This window comes from Galeopterus variegatus, unplaced genomic scaffold (assembly GCF_000696425.1).
Source record: "Galeopterus variegatus unplaced genomic scaffold, G_variegatus-3.0.2 Scaffold61, whole genome shotgun sequence".
Classification (NCBI taxonomy): Eukaryota; Metazoa; Chordata; class Mammalia; order Dermoptera; family Cynocephalidae; genus Galeopterus; species Galeopterus variegatus.
In genome coordinates, this window is record NW_007726172.1 from 1,325,160 (window position 1) to 1,337,531 (window position 12,372).

Below are 12,372 nucleotides of genomic sequence, written 5' to 3' on the forward strand. Positions count from 1 at the left end.
GCCCAGGAAACTTTGGTATAAAATTTAAATGGGTAAGTATGATTCTTCTTCCCAGATCGTCTTCTCCCAGTTTAATATATATATGGACTCCATGATATTTCTTTTTGTTTAATTTTATTCCTTTGCCCCAAATGGAGGAAAACATGGAAAAACAAAAACAGTTTTAAGGGAGAAAGATGTCCAATTGGATGTTATGAACGCAAAACATTCTATGTGACTGAATGGTTAAACACATACCAGAATTACCTGTAGGAAAAGTGGGAATTTACCTGGGAAACCTCCAGCTCTTCCCACTGTCCTCAGGTCTGGGGATTCCCAGTGGGCCAGAATGATGTCAGAAGCCCCAGCATCTCGCTTTTTCACTCTCCCACCTCCTCTGATCATGCTTTTCTGGTCAAGAGTGATTGGCTTGCTGATATCTCAGGCTTTATATGTAAATAAATATGTCTCTAAAGAAGAAACACTGAGGGCCAATGGTTTTGGCAAAAAAAAATTCTGAGTTAAAAAATCTGTAAGATGGGGCCGGCCTGGTGGCGCACTGCTACAGTGCGCCGCTTGGGAGCGCGGCGGCGCTCCCGACGAGGGTTCAGATCCCACGTACAGACCGGCCGCTCACTGGCTGAGCAAGGTGCAGGCACAACACCGAGGGTTGCGATCCCGTAGCCGGTCCCAGTCCGGTACGGGCGCGACACTGAGGGTTGCAATCCATTGCCAGTCACGAAAAAAGACAAAAAAGGAAAAAAAAAAAAAAGAAATTCTCAAGGGAGTACTGGGATTGGATCCTGGAAGATAACTACCACTGCTATAACATCTGTAAGAAAAAAGAAACTATAATTATCAAGTAAAATTAACCAAACTAACTAATGCCAAGTAGAAGTCTTGTGTATTTATCTTTCCTGCTCCCCCATTCTCCATGTGTATCTTATGTTCTGAACATTTTCACTCCTAAAGAAACTTTAAAATGCAAAGCACATGATGGGTCTAGCATTTCCCCTTTTTGGCCTTCAGACTTTCTGCACGTGTCAACGTCTGGAGCTGTGGGGAACCTAATCCAGATGGTCTCCAAATTACAAGTTCAACTTAGAATTTTTTGGCTTTATGATGGTGCAAGACCATCGCAATTTCAAGTTAATGTACAGTATTCAATAAATTACCTGAGATATTCAACACTTTATTATAAAATAGGCTTTGTGTTAGATGATTTTGTCTAATAGTAGGCTCATATAAGTGTTCTGAGCACATTTAAGGTAGGCTAGGCTGAGCTATGATGTTTGTTGGTTTAGGAGTATTAAATGCATTTTCAACTTGCAATGTTTTCAACTTATGATGGGTTTATCAAGACATAACCCATTGTTAAGTCGAGGATCATCTGCACATGAAAAGTATCTAACAAAAAAAAGGGAAAAAAAAGTTCAAGAATAATTAACAGCAAAAGGATTGCTGAAGATGCAATGTGTTCCAGATTGAGTAAAGAGATCCGTAAATGTTAGGCTGTGTTGACAACAAAAACTATGGGAAAAAGAAAAGTTTGAGAAGAGTTAAGAGAAATAACAGTGAACAGAGACAGGAAGAGAGTGATGAAAAAGGAAAAGGTTGGAAGCACTAACATGAACAATGAAAAGTTCTGCTACTGATATAAAAAGCAATAGGGCAAAATAAGATAGATGACTTAAAGAAGAGAAAACTACTGACTTAGAACTTGACAGTCTGGGAACATTCAGGGAAGAGCAAGTGACACACACTCACCTCAACAGCCTGTGAAGACCTTTCATATTTCAACTAGTATTATTCAATATTCAGTAAGAAACGCTGTATAAGAAACATAGCACTAGTTCTAGCAACGGGGAAAGCTGTGCTAAACGTTCTGCAGAGAATGTGTAGAAGAAACATAAAAAGGACGGTGTCATCTTATAAGACAATAAAGATCTATGTGTACCTTGAAAAAAGCCTAAAAGAGGAAAACTTTGAAAAATCAATAAAATATTGATTCAAACATTTTATATGACACTGAGAGTCATAAAGGACACATCATCACATTCTTTGCAGATTCTGAGTCAAATAAAATGTTCAGTGTAGCTGTATCAGGAAGCTAAACAAGAGAACTTATGCAAGGGTAGTTCAAAAAGTTCATAAGAAGATTCATATTATCTTTTAATTGTATTTTTTCACAAACTTTTTGAAATGCTCTCATATAATGTTGAAGACATTATATACCTGGTCTCACTAAAAAAATCAGTATGTCCAACTCTGTTCCAGAAGTGTTACATATTTGTTACAGATGATATTTATAATGACAGTAGAATATGGCATGCATTTTGAGTAAAAATTACCCTGGCATTTAAATTGTAATTTTCCACAATCCTAAATTCCTCACTTCTCACTTATAGAATCAAAGAAATAGGTCAAGGATCAGGAAGTATAGAGAATTCAAGTGAAGCCCCTTTAAAAAATAATTACTTTTTCTGACACTCAGCAAGTTTCAGGTTTTTGTTTTGAAAATATTGGAAAGGTAAGAAACTGCATGAAAATGAAGCCATTGGCAAAGCACTTATCTAGAATGCCTCACAATATTTACAGCATTCATGTGAGTCTCTGGCATGCCACTAGAGCATATTATAGATTCTAGTCCAGAAAAAAACTTGAAAAGGTAAATGAATTTTAACATCAGGGTTTTATCAGATTGTCTCAGTTTGTGTTTAATTGCCATAGGCTGAGTGCTATGCAGATGTCTGTAATTAGCAAAGTTGTAAAATATTCTAAAAGCCAGCAGGAGGTTAAGTGCATGGATGAAAATTCCATGTCCTTCTACTCATGAAAACATGGATATACTGAAAATGCCCTTTTCAGCTATTACACTTTCAGGGCTGTCCGCAGCTAACTGGTAAAAACACAGGCAAATAGGTTCAAAATTGAAATAGGCTTACCAAATTGTAAATGTGGTATCAGGCTTTGCATGCATGCTTTCAATTTTACATAAAAAAATATTTTTTAACCTAATGGCACTGACTTCTCAGCTGCAACTACTCAAAAATACTTCAATTCTCAGAACTTCCTGCAATGGAATAATTACCCTAGATTTCTTCATATCCACTGTTTCACAATCGATGTGTTGGAACAATTAGTAAAACAGAAAAGCAGACCTCACTATGTTCTAAGTAGAGAGCTAAGTGATGACGTGTGCCTACAGAAGGAGTAAATTTACAGAGCATTCAATTGGGCCAAAGACCTCACAGAAATAGCCCTTCCAGCCTCCTGAAAGAACACAGGTGTTGAAGTCCATAGACCTAGGTCTATTCAAGCCTGATATATACTAACTGAGTGACCTTGGTCAAGTTAATTTCTTTTTGCCTCAAGTTTATCATGAATAAAATGGCAATGTATCACACAAGGTTTCTGTGAGGATTTAATGAGCTAAAATATGCACAAAACTTAGCCCATGGAATAACACTTGGCAAGCTCTCAATAAATATTAGATGGCAATTTCAACATTTTAACTAGGTCAACCTAGACTGTAAGTATTTGGGACCCATGTGATTACTTTGGTTTAACTCAGGCTTAACTATTAGACAGAATTTCAACCTACAATAAAATATTAACCCAATATTTTTTTTTATTTTTTGTGACTGGTAAGGGGATCGCAACCCTTGGCTTGGTGTCGTCTGCACCAGGCTCAGCCAGTGAGCGCACTGGCCATCCCTATATAGGATCCGAACCCGCGGGGGCAGCACTGCTGTGCTCCCAGTGCCGCACTCTCCCGAGTGAGCCATGGGGTCGGCCCTATTAACCCCATATTAAAAATTCTGTAACAGAAATATGAATGGAAATAGTAGTAGGAAAAGGGATGGGAATTATTGTATCATTCTATGGATGGATGGTGTTGAGGGGAGCATTCTTCAAGTTGATAGAGTTTTCAGATTAAAATTCTGCATTAGACAGTTAGGACCTCTACCTAGAGAGGTTTTTCTGTTTGCTTGTTTTAATCTCCAAAAGCTTTCTTTGAACCAAACATTTTAGAAAGACATACATATATTATTCATTTTTAATTCTCCAAACAGGTGCCTGAGTGTTTCAATGATTACGTAAGTCTTTCCTTTACAATGTTCAAGTGACTCAAGATATTAAAATAAAAATTAGAAACCATTTAAGAACATAAAACATGTCACTTATGAAAAGATTTGGGTGCCACCATCAGCAGTATTAATCTAGTAATTTATAATGATGCTCTCAACATAGTAGTATCTTTGACACTCTGAGCAATGGTTTTATAGACACATGCTGCTGAGGCTGTAGGGCTCTGGGTTCTTCAGGGGTAACTCTAGAGCAACACTGGGGGGGGAGGATGGGTGGGTTTCTGGACCTTCCTTGCATCCCCCTCTTTCCCACAGCCAAAACTTAACTCCTATAGAAAGACTTCCTTAAAATCTCTAGGCCCACTTGGACTCTCTCTCCCCACATCTGCTATAGCAGGAAGTGTCCATACTTCTCCCAAGGCACCTGATCACTGTCCACACCACTCCTCCAAGCATTGTGTCAGTCTTCTGTTGTTTCCTCTCTCATGCATGTGTTTTCTTCCTCCACGGAGACTATACATTCCCAATATAGACACTATGCCTTGCAATTCTTTAATAGATTTCACCTCTTATGCTCAGAAAATATGAAGTATCCAAAAAATACTACCTGAACAAAATAAAGAAATTAGCTATAAATGTTCAGAAAATCTTCAGTGGGAAAAAGGCAGAATTCAGATCTATCCTTTAAACAAACACCTGGGAAAAAATTCAGCAACAATACATAGACATAAATAAGCTGGGGGCTCTAATACATTCTTGAAACGCAACAATGCAGCAAATCTAGATCAGACACCAGTCTGTCTCTCTGAAGTGCTGTGGGCTGGGAGTTTTTCCTAATTTCTTAATAAACGCACCAGGTACTTTTTAGGGAATGCAATAACCAAAAAATTGAACAAGGTATCGGAGAGCACAGTCGTTGATGGGGGGGAATGGCAACGCAGGCTCGGCTTCCCCGCTGTTTCTATGATTACCATCACATAAACCTCCTGAGAAACCACCTTAAAACACTGAGGAACAATGACAGTTACTCAAAAAATACAACTAACAGAATAAACAGGCTTGTGTGTATTAGTATGTTATTTAATACAAAAAGAGCGTCTAATAGAAGTTGAACAAGATATTTATTACCTGTGTAATCATTCAAGGACTTAAAGCAAAGTTCAACAAAAACAAAATTTTCCTACTAGGGATCCCTCTATTCCCTGTATTTATGTGAGAATAGAATCCTTCCCTTTCTAATAAAAAGCACATTTTGAAACTGTCTTCATGATGCAGTTGTTTCCTGTTTCCTATAGTTGCATACATATGAATGTTGTGCATACATACATTCATATTGGCAAAGTTATGAATCAGAAATGTGCTTACATTTTTATTAAGAATGACAATGTTTAGAATAAGTAAGACTGTATGCCCTGATGATAATAATAATCCTCAAAATTTATGTTGAGTATTACAGTTTATAAAGTGATATTACTTAGATTATTTTATTTTATTCTCACAATAACTTTGTAGGTAAGTGGAACACAGTTACCGGTGTATTTGTTTTCTAGATGAGGATACTGTGGCTTGTAGAGCTTGAAAGATCTGCCCACTTCCACAGAGATTCAAGTAGGCACTCAGCACAAAGTTAGGGAATGAAAATATAAATGCAAAAAGAAAAGCCAAGTCTCCTGACTATGAATCCTTTGCTCCTGCCACACTAACACTTCAGCAAGCGCTATTCTGAAATATACTCTGAATCTATGTATCTGATAGAAAATGCAAAATTGAATTTTCAAAAATATTATCTTTCAGTGACATTATAACTAGAAGGAACTACTGATTAGAGTCAATAAAGCAAATAAAACACTAATGAATTTAATGTATTGTCCCTGTGGTAGTTTTAACTAATATATGACATTAAATATAATCTACACATTTGTTTTCATTTATTCATTCAATTCACTCAACAAACACTTACTTGGGCCTTCTGCAAGGGTACTTCAAAAAGTTCATGGATATATTCACATTATCTTTTAATTCTATGTTTCCACAAGCTCCAGGCTAGGTGCAGTACACCTAGGGGGTACCGTGCTGACCAGAACAAAACCAGTCCCTGTCCTTATGGCAGTAATAGTTGTGTTAGGGGTGCAGACATTAAGCAAACATACAACTGCAGAAATTTCTGGAGTGATACTAAGGAAAAGAATAGGGTGGTCAGAGATAAGATAACAGGGGTCTAATTTAGATTGGAAGACAAGCAGACATCTTTGAGTGGGTGACATTTGAGCTGACACCTGAACTGTGCATACATTTCCTCAACAAATATGCCCCGTGTGCATACGCTGTCCCAGCCAGAGTGCCATGATGTACAAGGATGAGCAGGACAGATATGGTTCCTGACCTCAGGGAGCTCACTGTGAAAGGACAACAATGGAGCCAAACTTGATTTGAGACTTAGAAAAAATAAATTTAGCCATTGAGCTCAAAATAATTAACACAACAGACTCTTCCTGGATGAATTATTTCAAAACTTAAATTTAGACCTAAGTAGTTCATCCAGTAAGATTTAGCCTATCTTCATCCTTCAGTAATAATCTTCTGAAAAATGATTCCTGAGGTGGGTTTGTCCCACAGAAGTCTGATCAAGGGATAAGTATTGTCTTGAGAATACTGGGATAAGTTTCTGTAATAAGCTAAAATCACAAGAGTGCCAATATCTAACTAGGCTCGCCCTTTCTTTTTTGTTTGTAAATGTGCTCTCAATTTTTTGTACTTCTCTAATATAAATTCATGATATTGGCCAATGAACTTAATGCCTACCTAAATTGGATTAATTAAAAGTAGCTGCCTTTTAGATACATTTAACTGTCCAAACAATTGAAGAACATTACCATAAATATGTTCACAGTTGTAAGTATTAAATTATGATACTATGATACTAGTAAACCCTAAAATATATTACAAACTATGATAGTCTACTTGATTTTTTCATAATGTATTTACTTTCTTCCTTTGGCCTATCTATTATTTACTCAAGAATAATAAACAAATCTTCCTCTTCATTACAGAATCTAAATACCAAGAGAAGAGATATAGCCCTGAAGTTATAATGATGACTGAAGTGTAAAGTGATCATCATTATTTGTGGCAATGCTAGGCCTCCTTTCTCTAACTATAGAAGTTTACCTAGACTTCTGTTTAATTGTCGAATCAAGAAGCTTATTTTTCTAGAAAAATACACAATAATTAAGAATAAAAAATCAGTTATCTGATGCATTGCTCACAATTACTGGAAATTTTATGACTCTATATATCAATGATTTATTTAGTTATCTTTATATGATTTGCCCAGAAGAATTAATATAGTTTCCTATTAATAACACTCCAACAAAAGGACAATAAGAGCACAAATAATAAATCAAGTTACTAATGACATTTTGTGTAAAAAAAATCAAATTTATTGAAAATAAAGGAACTAAAATACTCCCACTAAGTTTTCACTGTTCAAGTAGTTTTTTCCTATCTTTCAGCATGTACAGTGAAGACTGACTTGCCTATTTTAGTTTGATTAGAAGCCAGTTTTGCCTCTTGGTTCTCAAATACCATGTTTCAGATTTATATTTGTCTCAAGCACTCTATAAAAAAGTGTTTAATTCCAAACCCCCATCTTCTTTTTCTTAATTTTCATAATTATTGATGAGTTTAATCATAGAAAATGTTATCCAAAAAGTTACGTTGCAGCTCACAATGGGTGGTATTTTAGACTCACTGAAATATATTGTCTTACATACCTTGACATCTAGAAATAATATAACATAAATTGAGAGCAGAAGAGGAAAGAAAGTTGGAGTTAGAATAAGTGCATTAATTTCTTTACCTGTAACAGTTTGAATTCAAAAGATGTCATTAAAGACTTCAGCTGAAATAGCAAATGCATAAATACTTGTCATTATAAAGGAAAGTACTAAGAAAAAAAGTAAAGTGATGAACATACAGAGAAAGGAAAGGAAATACACAAACTACTATGGTTTTTTATAGAAGGAAAGCAAAAGATAAGATAACATCTAAAATATTAAAGAATTAAGGAAATTATATAGCATAATAGTAACAAAGTTAGCCACTGGAGCAAAAATACAAGCTTTCCTAAATATCACAAAAATTATACAGTAAAAGTAAAGCAAAAAATATGGACTTTATATTATTTTTGCAAGCAGTAAAAAATATAAAGCGTAATTAATTTCAAAGAACAAGATTCAAATAAACCTATCATATCAATAAATCTACATGGGTTAAAATTATGTCTTTAGAAAGGAAAGAAAATAAAAGAATGGACAAAGGTATTTAAGGCAAATGTAGAAAGAGAGGGAAGGAAAAAAGGAGGGAAAAACTGAGGGAGAAAGGGCAGGGGAAATGGGGCTAAGAGGAGATGGAAAAGAGGGAGTAAGAAAAGAAGAAGTCGTAACATTAGTATCAGGACAAGTTGAATTCATGTTATAAAACATTAAATGACACAGAGAAGGTCACTATCTAATGTTAAAAGGAAATATTCATAGTGAAGTTTAAAAAAAGAAAGCTAGGATTGTCAAAGCACCAAAAGACATAACATCGATATTCACAAAGCAAATCTATAAGAATTACAAAGAAAAACACAAAATTAGCAGAAGAATTTATTTCACCTTTCTTAGTCCTTGACAGATCAAGAAGGAAAATAATAAAACAATGATATAGAAGATCTAAATGACATAGTAAAGCAAAAATAATTAACATAGATCAAACTCTCTTCCCTGAAATAAAAACTACAACTTACTTTTACATGAACCATCATAAAAATGACCATATATTAGGCCACTATGAAAACCATAATTAATTCCAAAACTTTAATATAATACAGGCAACATTCTCAGGATACAATGTAGCGATACCAAAAATTAATAATGAAACCAAAAATTAAAAAATTCTTGTTGTGTGTCTCTGTGCAGGTCATCTATCTTTCAGAGCCTTCATTACATCGATTGCTAAATGAAAATAACACCTAAATCACACAGTTATTTTTAAGTATTTGTGAATTTTAAAACATTACACAAGTATGAAATCTTACCCAAGATCCCTCTTTCTCCCCATAGTTGAGAAGCAACTTAATTTGACAGCTCCAAAGATTTGAACAACTTGCTCTACACTGCCCATGTGTGGCTATTTAAATTAAATTAAAATTTTAGTCCTTCGACACCAGTCTCATTTAAAGTAGTCATTGGCCAAATGTGGCTAGTGGCTACTATATTGGACATCAGAATATTTCCATCATCCTAGTGCTGACAGTGTTGTCAGTGTTATTAGACAGTATTGGCTTAGATGATATTGGGGAAATTGACCAAATATTTTGACATTCATGAGAATTATTTAAGTTTTACTCCAACAAATTAACAAGGTCCTTCTAATGAGAGTCTCAAATGAATTTTTTTTCCCACTTTATTTCCTAATGATACTAAAAGATCATTCTCTCACTTAATAAAATCCAAATACATTAAGGTGCTAATTGAATATGATAAGTAAGCTGTGCATACTAATTGTCACCAATAAGTTTAATGCTGATTGCTTAAGCCCATAACAGCTACTGGCCTACACTATGGTTCAAGTCAACTTGATGCTCCTCATTCTTCATTAGGAAAATGTGTTATATTAAGCTGATGTCATTATATGTCAGACTAGAAGATTTACACCATCAGTAGTACTTCTAACATTCAAAAGTACACCAAATGTGAACCCTGAACAAAATGCTCATGCTGCTGAAGCTGACTATTAAATCCATGCCAGTTTTCCAGAAATTCCTAGAACATTACACTGTGGTAAACTTTGAACTAATAATAAGTACTTTCTCCATTACATTTTATCATTAATTAGTATATTCTAAAATTCCTAATGCCACCTACTACTCTTGTCATCCTGGGTGGTTGGCTTATCTTCTGTGGGTATCAGATCCCCGTTCTCTAAATTCAGGGGCATGGAGGAGTGGATAAAATGACAGCCCAATCACTCGTTAATGTCCCCTTTCTCTTCCAGTTGAGGAAACTCTACATAAGAAATAGTAGGGCTTACTTGGGAGCTTGGAGAAGTCATAAAGACACCTAAGAATTGAATGTTTTAAGTGCAGAGATAGAAATCATTATGTGCAATGTCCAGGGAGGGATAGGGGCCCAGCTGCCTGGCTCCCTGATGAAGCCCCAGTAAAGACTGCCAGCCCTCGAGCTGGTAGCTGCAGGAGGCAGCCCGACCAGCTGGGCATGGATCTACATGCAAATGGAGAGGAACTCTCTCAAGTGCAGATCTGAAGGAGGCTGGCTGATCCTGAAGGGGCTGCAGTGCTGAAAGAGAATGGCCATCTTGGTCTAATTCAATGAGGATAGAAAGAGACTGTGACTATCTCATTGTCCCTTCCCCTCACAGCTGCAGAAGCCCAAGAATAGAGCACCTTCCCATCCCTTCCTCAATACGGAGATTCTAGTTTGTCTGTACTTTCAAGGTTGGCTGGCCATCTGTTAAATAAACATCTATCTTCCTTTTCACCTGCTAATCCGTATCCATCCACCTTCTCAGGAACAGAATACCAGATCTGATTAAATAAATGTGGGAGAAAGGCCAGATAAGAGGACTCAGCAATCAAAAGGGGGAAGGAAGGTAAGGCAAGCCAGTCCATACAAAAGTCCCCCCACTGGGTCAAAGTTAATGGAAGAAGCAGAAGAGACTGCTAAGGAAGACTGCAATAAGAAGAGATGTGATCAGACAACAAAGAGATCCTGAAACAAACAAAAATATCTGAATATTAAAATATGCTTGTAATAGAAGAATTAGCAAAGGGAAAGTGCACTGGCAGAAAAAAAGAGGAAAGAAACAATTGTGTATCCTGTAAAATTGAATGAAGAAGCTGTCTTATTGCATATAGTGAAATAAAGAATTCTAAAGAAAATCATGGTTTAAAAATTTGAAGACATATGGAGAAAACAATTTCTAGAAGGACAGCATGAAAGAGATGACAAGCAATTAAAGAAATAACAGAACATTTCACCGAATTGAAGAAAGAGTTGAACCTGGAGCACACTGGTATCCACAAATGCTAGGCAAGTCTAAGGAGAAAAAAAGATCCATGAGTTCTCACTGCAACTCTGGGTATCAGAAGACTGCAAAGCAATATACACAATCTATAAAGAGAAATACTATCTAAGAAATCCTGAACCTGGCCAAAATAATGTTTGCATACAAAACAAAACAACGATATTCTTCAGTTATGACAAGCAACACACCAAAAACAAAGCGGAAATACTGGTTGGACAATAGTTGAACATAAAAGATAAGTAAATTACATCAAGGAAATGTGACGGGGGAGGCAGGGAGGGAAGGAGGAAGGAAGTGCAAAAGTACAGGTAGAATGAATAAAAGGAGATAAAGTGAAATTTAAGGGCAAAATAGTACTTTATGCTATAAAAAACTACAGTCTCAAGAATATACAAAACATTTTCATGGAGGAAAAAATAAAGCGAAATACGTGAAGCAAAATAAATCTTAAAAATATAAGGGCAAAACTTCCGATCAAGATGGCAGAATAGATGATTCCCAGTGTCACCCTCTCTCACAATCAACCAATTTACAACTATTAAAAAGCAACAACAGCCAAGCTTGGGCCTCTAGAGCTCAGGGAAAGAGAAGGAGAAACCTATGGAGAGCTTCTACGGAAGCTGGGAGATGCTGAGATGAGAGAAAGAAAGGACCACTCTAATTGTTTTGAGCCCTGACCACTTCAAAGCTGGCCCTGATGAGCACATGGAACAAGAGCTGGCAAAAGCCACAGCCACATTATATGAAGTTGCTTGGAGGCTGCAGGGGAGAAAAGGGCCTTGGTGGCTCCCAGGCCAGCTAGACCACTAATCCACACAGGACTGAGGAGGGGCCACGGACAACTGAAAAAAAGGAGCCATGCAGAAGCTGGTGAGTCATTGCAAGGGACCAGTTCATGGCTGCCCCATGGGAAGTGTTTGAAGTGCAGGTAGTTGGGGAGATGGGCCCACTGAGGGAACATTGGGGCACAGCATGGACAGCTGATCTGCCCTCAAATCATCACAGGACCACTCAGTGGAGACTGGACAGGAATATAAAACTTCAGTTTGCTGAAGAAACTCAGACCCAAACCAGAGTTTCCACACACCCCAGGTGTATCAGACCTCACAAGACCCAGAAGTGCTTATAAGGTCAACAGTTAAAACTTGAGCTGCACAAAAAGCCTTCCCCAAAGAATCAGCAGCAAAGCTGCAATTTAGCTCAACCACAGGGC